Here is an 18,684-nt window from a genome sequence, read left to right on the forward strand (position 1 = left end):
AACTAATGCGTGGATATAAAATCAGTTTGTCATTTTACTGTTTATGATTTTAGACAGTGTATGTTATGTAAAATATATTCGGTTCAATGTTCTGCATGACTGACATTGGCATTAATGTCCAATGAGCCATTTATAATTAAACCCCAAAAAAGTATGTAAATCATACTCCTTACACGCAGTGGTGTAGTGCAGCTAACTAAGCTATACATCAGTGATAAGCCGAGAGAAACATGGGCACCAATGTGAGACGTACCCACGAAGAAATCATCCTCTGCTGCACGGATGCGTGGGATGTGCTAAGCAACAAAACAACAACAATTAGACAGCGCATCATGGGACCTCCTTTGCCAGTACCAAAATATGAGAATAGGTTTTCCCCTTTTCTTTCTGGCAACAAAACAGGTGTTAAGGGGAAAACCTATTCTCACAATTAGACAGAGCCTCGTCATGTCATGCAGCAGATCTGCAGCCTCCCTCCCATGTGTAGTACTTGGCACACACTGCTCTGGTTGGCGCTGTTTTTGTAGGCACCTCGGATGAGCACGGTTGGCTACGCACGGTGCGAAATACGTTTAACATACGTACACGAAGAACAATCTATCTTATAGGAGCTTTACCATGTGAGGTCAACAACCGGGTGCATCCACCCTAATCTGCCTTGGTCGCGAGTTCAACAATGATTGCAGTTGCTTGCCAACACAAACATCATTTTGTGATATGTATTGCACAGAGCTTCCTGGGCTCAGCCTGCTCGCAATTTCACACCCTTATCCACTGCGTTAGCACTGTTCACCACCCCCACATGCCATCGATGATGCTAGCTCCTCGCAACATAATGGTCAACACACGGTAACATCTCGCGTGTTATATCGCATTGCCTTTCAAATGCTACATTTAATTTAGAACAAAAATGTAAACATGGTCAATCAATGTGTTGCTTCCGGTTAGCTTGCACTTAAGTGTATTAATTTAAAATAAAAGGGTTTTGTCACTGAGACAGATCACGATTTACATTTCTGCCAGCCGGCCAAAAACATCGGTAAGACCAAGGAAGAAAAAAATAAATAACTGACAATACATCGACACATTCGTTATTCACGCCTCCTTGTACATTTTTTTTATTTTACCATGAACTGGATATGCGTGTCATGAAATTAATACGATTGTACCGGTGCGGAAGATAATGTATGCGAGTTCCTGCTGGGGTCATCTATACTGAGAAGATGGGGTGTGTGGAAAAAGCCCCCAGGGGTTGGCCGTGATTCGGGCCTGCATGATGTGGAGGCACCCATGGGAAAGAGGGCCCAGGAATGGCTGTGACCTGCCTTGTGGCGGTGGGGGGATGGAAGCTGGGCGGACGAGATGGGTGTTGCTGTTGGTGTTCACACTCGCCAGTAAATTGGTAGGCATTGGCTACATGGGACACATGCATTATTGCTGCTGCTGGTCCTCCTCATGCCTGCATATTCCTGTAGCTCATCTTTGGAACTGTACTGGTTAGCAGATACTATATACAGCATGATTATTTGCAGGCCAATGCGCATATATACTGACTTTTGTACTAGATTACAGAATAATTTTACAGGGTGGTCGAGATGTCTTGTGACCCCTACTTAATTCTCTAAAACGTAATATATTTTTAAGTAAGGTTTATTTAAAACATACATTAATATGAAAATGAAAACATGTTAGGGTTAAATTATTTGGAGGTCACAATACATCTGGGCCACCCTGTAGATGAATACAAATGCGTCCTCGCTTAGAATAGTTGATGGTTTACATAAATTTTCGTAAATATCACAATCAGTATTGTGTTTATTCTGGGTGAATCCAATGAACCTCTGTTTTACAGATGCCCAGGAGGAGTGGGTCAGCAAGTAAAAAAACAAACGAGAGGAGTGCAAAATAGGGAAAAGGTAACCAAGTCACTATAAATAAATAAACCATGAATAAATTGCATAAGTGCATAGATTTCTGCCGATTTCTCAACACTAAATGCAAGCTTGGGTAAGACAGAAAAACAACAAAAACAGTCCCAGAACACAACAAGACAAGACACAGTCCCTCAATAAAATTGCACATTACTGCTGGAAGAAGGTCTAAAGTATACTTACTTAGCAATATATAGATCTCCTATGTATAACACAAAACAGGACTTTATGTGTATATTATTTAATATATATATACAATATCTGATTACCGCCTGACTTTCTGTTTTTGCGTATTGCATCAACATTTTTTGTGCAGCATTTACAAATCTTGTTGCATTTTAATGATGCCTAAAACAACTTGTGTCTGTGTTTGTTGTATATTAATATGATGGCACTGGGGATTTTTTTTTAACAGGCAGTAACAAAACACATTTGCCGAACGTCATTGCTGTTTGTCACAAAGTGTAACTATATAGCAGAGCCACGCTGTAAATGAGACATCACATCTTTTGCGCGTTACTGCGAAATTGTAAATACATTCCCAAGCCCATTCATTCCTACCTATTGCATGCTTTGAACACGTTAAACCAGAGTTCTTCCAGCCTGTTTGCCATGTCGACTGGGACAGCGGCACTCCTTGTAATAATAATTGGCCTCTTGCAAATGGGGGAAAATGGGGGGGGGGGCGGGGGGGAAACATTCACAGCAGGCTTTCCTCTCGAAATTTCGAGCTGAGAGTTTGGCAAGAGCAGAGAATGTAATTATGGTCCATTTCATAAACCGGAAGGCCATGTGCTTGCTTGAGATAAAATTACATGTGTATGTTGAAGTATTTAATTTGTATGATCCGCCAAGCGCTTAGCTTGAATGTGTACGACCTCTCCCTCACTTCAAAATCTTCAAAGCAGCCAAAATGCATTGTGTGGTGTGTTTCAACGACTTTGCAGGTGTATATGTGTGCTATTGACAGAAGCAGGCAAACAGCGTGACAATTCCTCTAGCATAAACATTCCAAAGAGCCCTACGGCCCAATGTCAAATTACATCTTTGTACTAAGCAAATATAAAAGCTGATGTGAGGGATGCACATTCATCCATGTTGTTATGTTTTGTAATGAATCAATGGCAGGGGAGGGCTGCAAGTTTAGTTGCTGCATCAGTGCATCCAAAACTATGCATTTTTTATAAGCCATCTATCTTCTCGTTGTAATCAACATGTCACCATTTCCACTCCAAATGTTTGAAGTTTTTTTTATCCGTAATCCTGTAATGGGTTTAAAAAAAAAGTACTTTAGCATCAACTGTTTATATGACTTCCTCCGTTTAACACGAGGGTATATTTTCGTAAACTTTTTCAGAGCAACTCATTGCGCGAAAGCACGCAAGTATGAATTCATCTTGCCCCTGGGTTCACAAACAGGAAACGATTAGAGAATGGAATGAGCTGCCCTGATGGGCAGTCGTGTATACAGTACAGCTGTCTTTAATAGACCAAGGCTGCGATAATATGCATCTTGGGGTGTTCTGTTCCATGTCCCAGTTTAAACAAGTGGCCTGCTGTGTTTAAACTCAACATATGCTGACAATCACCAATTCACTGGGAGAATGTGTTATTTATTTAAATACTTAATACAATTCAATAAACCTACCAGATTTTGGTCTAAGTTTCATGTAGCAACAATTTTTAGAGTTTTAATGATGGATGTGGAAATATGTGCAGTATATAATTATAATTGGCTATTTGTATTCTACCTTTAGATAATATGTTATAAGAAAAATAATGGAGTACAGTAACCTTTAAAAAGCTATGTTTTTATGTAGTTCAAGCCTTCTGAAATTTTCTATAACTGAGATAAAAAAATTGAATAAGGATAGTTACTGATTCAGCGACTGATACTTGTGTAGTGATGTTAAATTGATCACTATGGCGCGTAGCGCCAAGTGCCGTAGTAACAGGCGCAGAGGCTAACACACCATGCAGTATCATTCAGCGGGCCACTAGGGACATGGTATTGGGTGCTAGCAGGAGGAAACCTGATGAGTCCTACCGACAAAGTAGGGATTGCAGCCTCCACCAGCGCCGCAGGGAATCACCACAGAGTGCGCCACTGGAAGAGTGCGGTGGGGAGCAGCTGGTGGTAGGGGCCATGAGAGGATGAGTCAACCCGGCACCAGGTTAAGCACGTGATGGGCCGGGGTGAGTAATGTGGGCCAAAGGTGATCGAGGGGGCACGGGAGAGTAGCTGAGAACATCTAGAGAGTTCCCAAAAAAGGCGTAGTTAAGGTCAGAGCCAGATAGGGAATAGGTGCGGTGTAGCCTGGAACCGTCGGGAATATTCTGGACATAGTGCGCGGCCGAGGGTGGAGCCAGACCGCGCCGAGAGAGATAAAAGGGAAGCCCCGAGCACAGATCCGGGCTGTCTGTAGGTGAAGTGGAACCAAAGTGCTACGTATACGTCTTTGTCCCCGTCTTTGACATCGTGGGTCAGGCAGCACATGGCTGGTCTGACCCGATTATAGTTATCCCGTATGTAAGAGAAATAGGTTTATTGTGGACCTATGTGTAACAAGAGTCAAAATAGGTGTATTTAGTCCCATGTGTAATGGTATTGCGTAAAGCGTAGAATAAACGTTGTTGCCTGCTAAATAGTGTTTCTGAATGACTCACTACATTTGGTGTCGGAAGTGTTAACGATTAACTTTAAAATAACTAGTTAGGAAAGAATAGTTAAATTAATGTCAATGTCGAGATTGTCACTCACCGTGATGTCGACGGACGATGAAGACGACGGAGAGATGATTCCCCAGACAGGCCCTGGGACCGGGAGCCCGGAGAAGAACCCTGCAGAGGCACTCCCCGCAGAGCAGCGTGAGGAGGACTGCGCCTCGACACTGCAGCCGCCTGCCGGTTGAGAAGTACGCGCCTCGCCGATCTGTTGTCTGCGGCGGCGCTTGTGGCCAAGATCAAGATGAAAGAGCCGGATGGAGAAGAGACAGCCCAGCCGCCACCATTTCTCGAGCGCGGGAAGCCGCAGAGCCGCAGACGGTGTAGCCTGAAACTGTCAAGGATTATTCTAGATGTAGGGCTCGGCCGAGGGTGGAGCCAGGCCGTGCTGAGAGATATAAAAGGGAAGCCCCGAGCACAGATCCAGGCTGTCTGTCGGTGAAGTGGAACCCAAGTGCTTCGTCTACGTCTTTGTCCCCGTATTCGACATCATGGGTCAGGCAGCACGTGGCTGCTCTGAATTAAAAAAAAAACAGTTACTTGTACAAGACAGCAATACCTAACTTGCTTTGTAAAAAAACTCTTGGACATATTTGGTGGAATATATACAATTATTTGTATTATTTAGTGTATCCATTATACTACAGGCAACATGTATTAAACATTTATATTTTAAACCACCATTCAATATAGCTTTTAATATATATTGAGTGAAAGGTGTACATTTTTCTAAAGTATTGAGAGTATGTGGCAAGAATACACTTAATTAAACCTGTGTATGGGATTTGAGTGGGCTTGGACACATTTCATAAGCCAAACATATACTATAAATAGACTATATTCCATCTCAGAGATAGTAGGCCATTTATCTTCTGCATGATAAGCCAATGCACATCCTCAATGGTAAGTCTTGAAAATAGTTCAGATGGATAGATAAGGTTCAGTGGTTTAAAATTGATGTGAAATATAGTGTGGAAAATAGGTTTACATTTTACTGCATCTTCCGATCGCAGCTTGCTAAATCCATTTATTTTATAACAGCAACCACCAATCAATATTGCATCATACCAGCTTTGCTGTTCCTATTAATCATGTTCACGCTGGAATTTAGTGTGACACTGCCTTGTAATGTTCAGAAAGGGTTTTTCGTTGCTTTAAACGTTTTCACAACACGTTCGTATGGGAGGCGAGTGAGGAGAGTTCTAGCTGATGTGCAATTACATTGCACAGCATTCAATAACAGCACAATGTCCTTTTTCTGTTATGGTAATGCTTTACAATCATATTCGTGTTAAATACTGCCATTTTCTATTCATAATTGCCTGTGACTAATTGTCACGCCTTTTTTACTTTCAAAATGCGAGGTGAAAATGTGCCGCGCGAATTAAGACACACACCGCATCATTCATAATGACATTTTCTTGGATTATGTTTGCAGGAGAACAATAACAAATGTGATATTTTACAGACTTTCTAAGAGCAAGCAATATAATTCAAGAGATTGAATTACAAATGCAAAATGTTTACTTTGGCTCCACGACTGTTTTGGTTGTTCAGTGGGATATGGAACAAATAGTTGTGCACCCCTGCTATGTGTTTGTTTCGAGACATGTCACGTTGAAAGTTGCAGTCAGTCATTGTGCCAGACATTGGCACATTAAATACATCTAATCCACGAGAATGATGTTTAAATGTGTCAGGATAGATTTGCACTCTAATCCTGAATATAAATACTTGAAAAATCGAAAACATTGCTTGTGAATATGCTTAGGACTTCGAAATTTGGTGCGAAATATGTGGGATTTAAATGGACGGCGTCCTTGTTTTAGTTTTAATTTGTAATTGTGTACGTGAAAATAAAAAATTCACACCCAGTAAATATGACCTAGCAAGATGCCATAAAAGCCACCTATACACATCATAATATATATCTTGTCTGTTCAATTTCAATGTGTCCTATTTATTACATTTATATATAAATTTAAAGATAAACGTTCAAGAGCAAAACATTTTACAGATTTTTTTGCACTTGCAACCTATCTGAATATAATTCAAAGGTATTTAAACAATATTTTATGCAATGCATGTTTGCATTTCTATGTCACAACATGGTTACTTGCTTATAATCAATAAGCAATAAGCAGGCCAATCAAATGACACCTAAAACGTTGAGCTGCGACTGACACTGGCACTTGGAATTGTGGCCTTAGAGCTGCAGAAGTCGTAATGTTCATTCCACTCCACTGATGCAGAGTGTAAAAGGTGCAGTGGTTGTTTGCTACATTGTGGTACATGCAGCACTTCTTTGGTGTTTAGTATAACTTTGTTCATAGCTAATCCTCCCAACCCCTTTATTGATACATTTAAACTATTTACTCGTTAATGTATTATTATTTTAAATGAAATTGTTTGCTAAGTTCATTACACTGCCGTGATAGTAGTGTATTACAAATGTCTAAGGCCTGGAATTACGGAATCAACATTCATGGAAACTTCTGACGTAACAATGCAACACATATACTGCTTCTTTGCTACATCCCCAGAAGTATTGTGATAAGCAGAGGTGAGTGTAACATGCTATTGATTATTTGTATATTCCACTCCATATTCTTGTATTAGAACCACAACAATGTTTATCCCTGCCCATATTTGTTATTATAGTTTCCTATATTGAATGTTACATAACTAATAATTATCCAGAAGAAATATTGGGCAATAGGTTATTAATAAATCAAAGATAAAACAAACAGTGCTATGGCTCATGATGGTTTGTAAGCATCTCACCTTGTGTAATGCCTCATTTTGTACTCATGTGTTCGATTGATGACTTTATGATAACATTTTCACCAAAATGTCAAAGGGATCAATCTTCCACATAAATCATGATTGGTCCAAGCAAAATATTGAGCTAGAATGTATTTTATGTTGTGTTAATTAAAAATTGCTCAACTGATAAATCTCCCTCAATAAATGTTAAGGTAATATTTTTCTGTTCAAACATGTGACAACAAAATTAAGTATATAATTAAATACTGTACTGTATTTAGTTTTTTACAGAATTTCCAAAATTGCATTATTGTACAATCTGTGTAAAAAACTGTTATGTGACCAATGTTTCTCACAAATGTGTATTTGGTATCATTACATGGTCAATGAATAATTATAATCCACCTGTATTTATGTTTAAAATACGTGGCAACAATCTATGGAATATTACATAAATAATTTCCATATGTTTCAAAGACAGTATCATTCAATCAATAGATTATGCTACGTGAAGTTGCAACTGCATAATTTATATATTTTTTCGCATACTATGTATCAGTATATGTGATGTGCGTGTGTGTAGTTTTAAGTAAATCTCTTCTATAATCGTAAGATTGTCATCTAAATGCAGATTAAAAACTATTGAAAACATGGCGAAGGATTATCCAGAGTCAAGTTTTAATCATGGTGTATTAAGGGGACATGTCTTTGACCAAATCAACAGGAACTCGCCACGTAGGTATAAAATAAAATAAATCACGACGTTTTGGGCGCAACACATAGTCCATCATCAGGTGGACAGGTCCATCATCAGGTGGGACAGGATTTATTTTATACCTACGTGACTTCACCGAAAGAACCAAAGAGTATGGATTCCTGCAGTCACGAAAGCTTCAAATCAAGATCACCAAGTCTCATCAGATATCGTAACATTAGCAGGGTTGGTCCATGACAGTGCATGTGTAGGGGACAGAAATACGCGGTGTGCACAGTTAAGTGGGTGCAACTGAGGGCAAACAGGTGTGTGTGTTGCAACATGAGGTTTGCACAGACAAACCGCCAGTAATTAAGGGGAGAAGCGGGTGCAACCGAGGTCGAACAGGTGGGTATGCTGTGACCGGAGGTTGGCTGGCGCCGAGGAGACGGGAGATGGGGGGTGATGATAAGGGATTAATGGGACGGCCTGGCAGTAGCTTGAGGTGGAGCATGTGAGCACTCGGAATGAGGGGGGATATATAAGAGGAGTGTGCATACGTGGGGGGAGGGGAAGTTGTTGCCGGGGAACCAAGAGTGAAGACATCTCGCCGCTGCCGCTCCAGCCGTCAATGGGACCTCAACCCTCACACCGTAGCCGGGCGGGTGTTGGCTGAACCCCCCGCCCAGGACAGACGGGTGAGCGGGTCTGAGGGAGCGGAGCGTAGGTGAGGGCAGCGGTGGAGATGCAGAGTCGATGAGTGTGAAGACGCTGTGTGCGGAGTTGCTGAGTGCGAAGCTGCTGAGTGTGGAGTCGCAGAGTGCAGGATAAGTAAAGTGCAGAATAGATAGGAACGGGGAGAAGTCAAGTATATGTGATGGTACAGATAGTTATAGGAGTGCCTATAACTGGCACAAGAACAGGTGAATAAAGTGTAAGCAAGTGACTTGTTACAACGTGTCGTTGTGAGTAATTTTTTAGGACACTACATTTCGATAGGTGACCACCATGCCTTATAGACAGGTGCAGTAGATGTTGTATGCAGTTGAGGGCAGTGCATCAATAGCCATGTCTGTTCTGTACTTCCCTTCACCTAACCTGTACTTGCCAACGTGGTGAAGTATGGTCAAAATTTCCATTATGGCCCACAAGGTGTGGGGAGGCCCTCGTCTAGCAGTGGATTGACAAAAAAAGGCACCTGTGAAATTATCATGTTAACAGGTGTTACGTCGTATTTCTTGCATGTACAGATGGGACTTCATAATATGATTAATAATACATTGGTGCAACTTTTTCAATGTCTATCTCAAAAATATTGACTCATGTATAAAAATGTCACTGGGCATGATAATAGTTATTGGGTATCATTCTAGAATTTTTTAAGCTGACTTGAAAGCATTTTTTATGTATTGACGATGCCAACTAAAAGTTTTCTTCCACAAATCATGGAAATGTAAAAAATCTGAAAAGGTAATACATGAATTATCTTTGCAGGACTTTTTTTTATTACAGGTGGTACTTATTTATAATACTGCAAGTATTAATGATCAAACTTGATTTGAAGCTTTCGTGACTGCAGTAATTACTCTTTGGTTCTTTCGGGAAAGTCACGTAGAAAGAAAATAAATGTAATAATAGAATACGACGTTTCGATTGCAACACAAGCAATCGTCATCAGGTAGAAAACAAACCTAGTAAACTTAGAAATACAATGCAATACAACACAGAGAGTCGGCTAACACAACAGTCAACACCCTACCTGGTTGATTACGTTCTTCCAAAGATTGCTAAATTTGAGAGACAAAACACAGACGGAGACACACAGACAGACACACAAGCAGAGAGAGACAACACAGAGACACAGAGAGAGACACAGAGAGAGACACACACATAGAGACACAGAGACAACAGAGACACATGTCTCTGTGTGTCTAATCAACCAGGTAGAGTGTTGACTGTTGTGTTAGCCGACTCTCTGTGTTGTATTGCATTCTATTTCTAAGTTTACTAGGTTTGTTTTCTACCTGATGACGATTGTTTGTGTTGCAATCGAAACGTCGTATTCTATTGTTGAATTTATTTTCTTTCTACGTGACTTTACCGAAAGAACCAAAGAGTATTAATTATCAACCAATATATATAATATTATGCGTCGGTTATCACTGTGCGGCTCGAAACGCTTTGTTTTTATCACATGTAAATAAATCTAAATTGGTTTTCAGATGCCACGGTCATATATAATAGGTGTGAACAAATCACCATTGTGGACACATTACGCATGATAGCCTATTTCAAATCCTATATCTTGCTTATTGTGTGTGTGACAGATTCAGAATTTGGCATGCTGTTTAGAGCACATTTATCATCATCTTGTGAGTTCTGAAATGTGTGTTAAATTGAAAAGCTGCCTGTAAATCGCGGGTCTTCTTTATCTCTGACTTTTCCACTCTGCCAAAGAAACCCTTTCATAAATCATTGGCATAATCCACTTTTTTGACGTTTTGTTGTTAAAGGTCTGTATATTGTGCTTTGCTTTCAGAACCCTGCTCACTTTTGCCATTTCAATGCAATATTATGAGACAAATATAATGACACCAGCCTCATTATCAGCAACGATGGTCAATCTACTGCTGGATGAAGGTCTCGACAAACCACTGACATTGCTTATGACCCTGTAGTGTAAACCAATCGGAGAAGTTTCTTGAAGGTAATGTTGCTGAGAAGAAACATAACTGTGCAATAGCTTCTAAAGCATCTAGGAATAATGTCCTTTGGGCCTAAAGAGAAAATCACAAACTCCATCTGGCTAATATTCTCTCTTTAACCACAGATTGTAGGTTTCAGTGAATCTTATGTTGGGAGTGAATTATACCATTGGAAACATCAGGAAAAAGCAATTGGCATGGAGAGTAACTATGTGTATACAAGGAGCCACAGGGCATTGGTTATGTACGGTGTTTTAATGTACACCTGACTACCAAAAATCGGTTTATGCAAGGATTGTATTTATGGACGCAATGTTGAAAATAATACTCCAATAAATTATATGATGAATAATCTTCAATACAGCTTTTTATTTGGATAATTGTGGAAAATTTAATTAAATAGCAATATGCTCATGTGTTAATCGCATATATACACTTATAGTTATTTTATTTGTTGTCAACACACACAATACACCGTTTGCACTTCCTGAAATTCTTCCCAATTCCTGCAGTTTGCAAATGACTAAAAAACATTCAGCTCCAGAAAAAGTTTAACCATTCAATAATATGCTTCACTGCACGCAACATTAAAACATGTATTTCATATTTATAATACTTAATTGCCAACATTCTATAAGGGCTTATTTTGCAAGAGGTAATTACCAGGTTAATGTCAATTGTTCCTGAGGTCATGTCCAATTTAGGGCCAGTCCGAATAGAATGAAAAACACTGATTAAAGTAAAGGACACAACAGGGCAAAGTGTAAAAATGAAACATCTTTAACATTTATTTTTGATTATCTGCAGCCTTTGAAATATATTGACCGTAGCATTCCACTCAACACCAATGGCACAATTGACCGACTCGACTGTCTACACTGTCATTCTCTTTCTCTGATTTCTATTTCTCTACGTGTATTATGAAACAACAGTATTTACAATTCACAAATCACACTATCATCTCATGGCTAGCTTATTTTAAAATGATGCATAATTTTTACTTTTTAAAACTATTGTTTTTTTATGTGTCTTAAAACAAACCAAAAGTGTGCGGATCATTGTTCTGTCAGAGATAAGTTGACAAATGTTCCCCCAACTGCTCAGTGAGTAATACATCACAGCAACCTGTACAAATAAATGTAAAAAAATCAAATACAATTTTTAATGGGAAAAATATTGTTTGCATAAATCTGCAGAATGTCTACCAGTGTACAAACTGGTAGACTCTGAATGGGTAGACTGCTGCTTCATTTTGCATCCCCCCCCCCATTCCCCATTAGTGCAGTGAATCGCCATGTATTCCCCAAAGCCATGTCTGCTGTTAAAAAAAAATGTAAACGCCCAAGGAAGACATTTCACAGCTAAGTGGTTTTTTGCCGGAAGCCGCTTGTCTGCTTTTCTCTATTTAATATTTTTTCTACATCAAAAAAATGCATGCAGCAGCTGCTCAAACTATGAACCTTCCGTTGCTACACTCCCTCAGACCACCCAAGTCATGTAATTTTAGTACATGTACTCTACATGTGTATACGAACTGCATATTTAGGATAGGAAAATGCTTCCGTGCTGGGATGTGGATGTGGAGTACACTGGACTTTCGCTGGTTCAGTTCGATTCCATATCTCCCGCCGCGGCAGTTAAAACAATGGGGCACGTTTGTCAAACCACCCCTCCTCCCCCACCTCCCTCCACAAAGCAGTGTAATGGGGTATCAATCAATCAATCTGTATTTTATGTGCCAATATCGCCCTCAATAAAGTAGGCATCGGTGCACATGGCATAGTCGATCGGTAGGTCTTATGAAGTGGGAAATAAAGTGTGGATACTCCCATCTCAGAGTAGATCAAAATGCTCTCTCGAGGGTTTCTCTCGAGCTGTCTGCAGTGGTATGATCAAGCAATTGGTTCTGTGCCTTTACTTTTTAGGCATGATAAGGAGTAGTGGCATGCTAATTCATAGACTGTGCCATGATGAGATTTAACAATAAAAATGGGGATTCAAAGACACCTATGCATAATTCAAGCTGTCCTATCCCTACCATATGCATGTTAAGTAGTTGTTATTGTCTATCCGGCTGAATTTTTTTTATTTTGTTACAATTGTAAATTATACACATACAGGCATACATCCAGCAGAATGCAGTATTATGGTTATATTATTCAAACAAATTAGAGGTTTTAAGAGTGAGCATGTATGAAAGTTTCATTACAATATCTTGAATAATAAATGGACAATCAATGAAATGTATGCAATAATGTCACTTGTGACAGGTTTCAATGAAGGTAAGCATATGTAATTTCTTGCTTTACAGTTTTTCCTTTCCAAGATGAAAAGCACTCATTTTGACTAATTCATGTTCTATTTATACATGTTTTTAAATTGCTTGGCTGTTGACATTTTAGTTATTTGCATAATGGTGTGACTAATAGCATACGTGTGCGTTGTATAGCGTGTATATAAAATGTCAAGCATGTCATTATACGCAGAACGATAATTACTGCACGCTGGCCACCAAAGTTGATCACCAATAAAGTGAGTAAAATGTTCTCACTTGTAGAGATATACACTGCCATATCCAACACCATGCTCAATCATTTACTTGTTCCCCAAATGGAATGTGCACCATCATCCTCTGCAGCACCTCTAGTATGTTTTACTAATACTGGCAAGAAGATCATCACAGTAAGGAAAGTCTGCTCTGATTTCTTCTTATTTTGTTAATCAGGAAGACATATTAAGACCATGACAATTTGGAGAACGTAGATCTCTGTTGTGATCTTTTAAGTTGGTGTACTACGTGTTCACATTTAATCATTGTCATTCCTCCAGGGTCTGAGATCGTCGATGCCTTATATCCGTCAGGAGGTCAGCCTGCTTTCCTTTACTCGACATTTGCCTAAAGAAGCATGGATACATTTTGCAAACCTTCAAGTATACAATTTATGGTGTATTTGCTTCGATGATCATGTTCACTGCAGTGTATTCTTGTGTGTGTTGCAACATGAGGTTTGCACCGACAAACCGACAGTAGTTAAGGGGAGAAGCGGGTGCAACCGAGGTCGAACAGGTGTCACGCTGTGACCGGAGGCTGGCCCCTCGGAGACGGGAGATGGGGGGTGGGACAACTGGCACCGGCCTGGCGGCAGCTTAAGTGGAAGCACGTGAAGACTCGGAATGAGCAGGGGGATTTCAGCGGGAGTGCGTGTGAGCGAGAGGAGTTGTTACCGGGGAACCAAGATTGAAGACATCTCACCGCTGCCACTCCAGCCGTCTGAACCCCCCCCCCCGCCTGGGACAGATGGGTGAGCGGGTCTGAGGGAGCGTAGGTGAGGGTAACGGTGGAGATGCGGAGTCGCTGAGTGCAAATACATTGTGTGCAGAGTTTCTGAGTGCGAAGTTGCTGTGTGCGGAGTCGCTGAGAGCAGAGCTGCTGAGTGCAAAATAAGTTATAGGAGTGCCTGTAACTGGTGCAAGAACAGGTGAATAAAGTGTAAGCAGGTGACTTTTTACAACGTGTCGGTGTGAGTAATTTTTGAAGACAGTAACCCATATGTGTGGTCAAGTGTTTACTGTGCAGCTACAGGATAATCTAGCAGAAGGAAGAAAGCGGTGGCGATATGCAGTTGCAACGATAGCATTGGACTTGATGACCGCTTTCACTGAAAAAAGTTGTCATCAAAAGGACTGAAAATTAAATGTGCATCAGTTCCCCATGGCGGAAAGTGCAGTGTCCACGTATTGTCCACTCAATCTCTCTGTCCTCTCTATCAATATGCTATGAAGAAGGGACATTGCCCGAAACATCGCCTATTATATATCTGTTTGTCCGTTTAAGGCAGTGTTATTGACGAATGTGTTGAGTGTTGTTATTTGTGCTAGACAATGCAGTGTCACCAAAACATGTCTTTCACTTGAATTGGGTGTCCTCATTAGCTACCCTAACGAGATGTCTCTGAATTTCGAGTACATTTATATGAAGCAACGTATTTTTTTAGCCCATTACATTTCTGACTTATACCTGAACACACATACAGACGCATGTAAATGTGCACACTCTCACATGTGCCATACCACACAACACTGTCTAATTTCTCTGAAAATTATTATTCATAATTATTAATTTTAAGAATCGTATCTTCTGCTTCAGATATATCTATAGCGCTTGCATTAATTGTACATCAAAATTGAAGGGAAGGCATCGTGAGTTCATTATCTGCAGAATTTATTTACTCCGTCTAGTGAGATGTGTTAGGTTTCATGGATTCTATCAGTCATCTCAGCCTAATGTTTCATCTTGGCTTCAGATAGCAAGTCTCTTAAAGACCTTTGACCTTTTCCCTCAGGATAACGACGAGCTAATGTGACACTGATAAAGCCCAGGATGGCATTGCTGTCAAACACACACCCATCTGCCTTCTAGCAGATCGTACACCTGCCCTTAAACTATCTGAAATATGTTTGAGAGCACTCAATGTGGCACAAATGATTCCATCCTGCTTAATTGTTTTGTTCAGCTGACATGGTAACAAAAAAGCAAACATGATTTTAATGCTTCCATATTTGCTCAAAATGGGTTAGATTGTATACATATATGGTAAAAAAAACAATTAGCATAATAAATAACATTACGGAAAAGCCTAATTGAAGTCTTCAGGTCGTTTTTTTCAGGAAGGTTCCTACGTTGGCATTAATGAGTGTTTATCGTGAGGGAGGAAGCTGAAGTCATAAGAAAACCCACAAATACAAACTTATAGTACTCAAATCGCCACATAGATTTAATCCACTTGCTGTACCACCATCTCCTGGCCACCTCTCAGACCAAGCAAATTTGGGAGTTTCCCAACTTGTATCTTATAACAAACCGAGAGTGTTATTATAGTCCTTGTTGCATTTACATATGATTTGCGTAATGATGAAGTTGCATTTTTTTACTGGCAGTAAAAATATTCTTCATCTTTCACCAGATTGCAATTAAATCTTGTAAACTTTTGTCAAGCTGGCAGTGCAAATATGTCAAAATGGACGCTTTGCTGTTCTACATATTATCAGTTTTCTGACACTGTTTAAAATGCACATGTGCAAATGCAAAGAACTTTTCAACAAAGTTATTCCTCAGCAATATGTAGATGAATTATTTCAAGTTAATCTGTATTCTTATTGGAGAAACGTAATAAAAATAAATAAAAGCAACACATTTCATTAATAACACTGCACTAAAGGAAAACAATAAATATATAGTTGGTGACGTGTTTATTAATGGACGTTATGCATAGCAAACATCTCTACTAAGAAGGTTCATTGCCAAAACATCACCTGTATTTTTTATTTTAGTTTTTTTATCATTTAAAATTAACACTTACCTAAGATGTCCATTTAAATTATAGTTAGCTGGATTGATTAAAACAAGCTTTGGAGAATCCATGTTATTGATCTAAAATAACAACACGGATTATTTTTACGGGAGTAATACTGGCATTGCAAAGTTGACCATTTTTAAATATATCATAGGGTACTTTTCAACACACATCCAAGCTTAAACATAGATAGTGGTGTTTATAGTAGAGCAGAATCCCAATAATCCGTGGTGATATGGGGAGACTGTATCGTGGAATCCTGTTATCCACGACACACCGCGGAGGCGAGTTCCATTATCCATAAAAATGTGTCACGTCGATGCAGTAGATTTCAGGGTCAGTGGTCCCGGAAATTACAAGTAGAAGTCGTGTACCACCAGGAATCCGCAAATAACAATAATTCACGGATTATTGGAGTGTGGATTTTGGAGTCCTGCTGTTAAAAAGAAATACAATGTTTTTTACTAAGAATCTCATAATATGAACAAATAATTTTCCAATAACGATAAACATCGATAATTTTATCCGCTTTGGCTCGAGCAAGCCTGACTGCTGATGAGACATTACATGTTTAAATAGTTCTAGAGTTGCTTGCATTTAACCACTGATGCTGATCAGATTCACTCCCAGAAGGCCGTGAAGTGGTGTGCAAAAATATGTTTTAGTATCACTTACGTGAAGAGACATATGGGAAGGAAGTGTTATTTATTTAGATAATAAAAGAGGTGTTTAAAAGTTTAAGCACTTGTCATAAAATGTAATTGTGCTCACTGATTAGAGGACAACAATTAATTTGGTTAATAAATGTTGTTTTCTCTGCCATTAAATAATTAGGTTGTTCAATAGCAGGGGGAAAATGTGGTCATGTAATATATTTCTATATGTATAATATGTAAATAATATTTATTATTTTATTATTTATTTATATGTATGTTAAGTATAATATATTCATTCAAGTATATTTAATCACACTATGTCGTTGTATGTTCATCTATGGATGCAATGAGGTAGGCATTAATTAAGGTGCATGTGCGATAACAACTTATGGTTACAGTTATATTTCATTACTATAGAATGGAATGGTCTTTAAACATTGAATTTTTAAATACTTCTCTGGAGGTGTGTGCGGTAATTGTTTTATACCGTTCCTTCTTAGTGTAGGGCTCATCAGTGTACTGGATGTCTCAAAAGAATACAGTCATGCTTTAATCACTACAATCAAACTTGCAAATTTAAGAGCACACGCAAACATACCCGAAGATAATTAGCAAAGTCAGTCTTTATAGTGGAAGTTTTCATTAATCAAATTCTGGCTGTTTTATATTTGGTAAGCTTATCCGTTTGTGGGCTGTTTTGTGATTGTTTTTCCCTCATAATACCATATTACCAACTTTATAGGCAGTATTAATTGATTTTCTTTTGATACCCTCATCAGTATATCTAATATAGGTAATATTGGTGGCACTTTGATCTAAGTTTATTATCTGCACCTGGAATGGGGACCCAGAAAAAGACACAATTAATTATTTTGTTCCCCTTGAACTGAGTCCAGCTCTGTAAGAGCTTGCTTCTCATGTTCTCTCAGAAGGAAATGCCAGATGTGGCAACCTTTCATAGCACAATGTTCATCACAACGGTTCTCTTTATCTCAGCTGAACACGAATTGGTCACTGATGTGGAAGGATATCAAGACCGGCTTAGGGGCCACATGGGGTGTTGTGTGGTTGAAGTTGAAACTATCTGTTCTTCTCTAATGAAGCAAACATTTCTAATTATGTCTGAGATGTTACACAGAATGACTAATGAGAAGTGCTGCATCTGCTTTATTTCAAATTCATAACACGTGTTCATTTGCGTGCATGTAATATGTATTACGTGGTATAATATTGCACACGTGTCAAAAGAATGAGTATACGATGCTAAAGAGGTTATAGCAACCACATTTTATAATCATATGTTGCGGTGTTTTCTAGTTCATATAATATATTGATTCCGGTGGAATAGGTGGCAAACTTTTCACTTGAAAAAATGTAAGACATTATTATTCTTCAGTACCTCAACATATTTTTCAATAAACAAATAAAATTACAACAATCTACTTGTGCATTATCATGTTACAGCCAACTAATAAGCAGTGAGGCACCAAGTCGAACATCCCGATGTATTTGAACATGTGTAGTGAGTCCAACTGAGTCGCAGACGTTCTTCTTCAGAGGCAACACATTTATTACACAAAACAAACAGATATAGCCTAGGGTGGTGACCACCCAGCTAACTACACTACCATACAGGATTTTTTTTCGATTTAAAGCTTTCGTGACTGCAGGGATTCATCTTCTTGGTTCTTTCGGTAAAGTCACGTAGAAGGAAAATAATAAAATAATAAAAATAAAACATAAAATAATTCTCATGACGTTTTGGCCACAACACAAGCAGCCGTCCTCAGGTGAAGAATAGGTCTGTCGGAAAGACAGCGTCTGATTTTACCATACAGGAGTTAGGGCTATGAT

The sequence above is a fragment of the Lampetra fluviatilis genome, chromosome 9, assembly GCF_964198595.1.
Source record: "Lampetra fluviatilis chromosome 9, kcLamFluv1.1, whole genome shotgun sequence".
Classification (NCBI taxonomy): Eukaryota; Metazoa; Chordata; class Hyperoartia; order Petromyzontiformes; family Petromyzontidae; genus Lampetra; species Lampetra fluviatilis.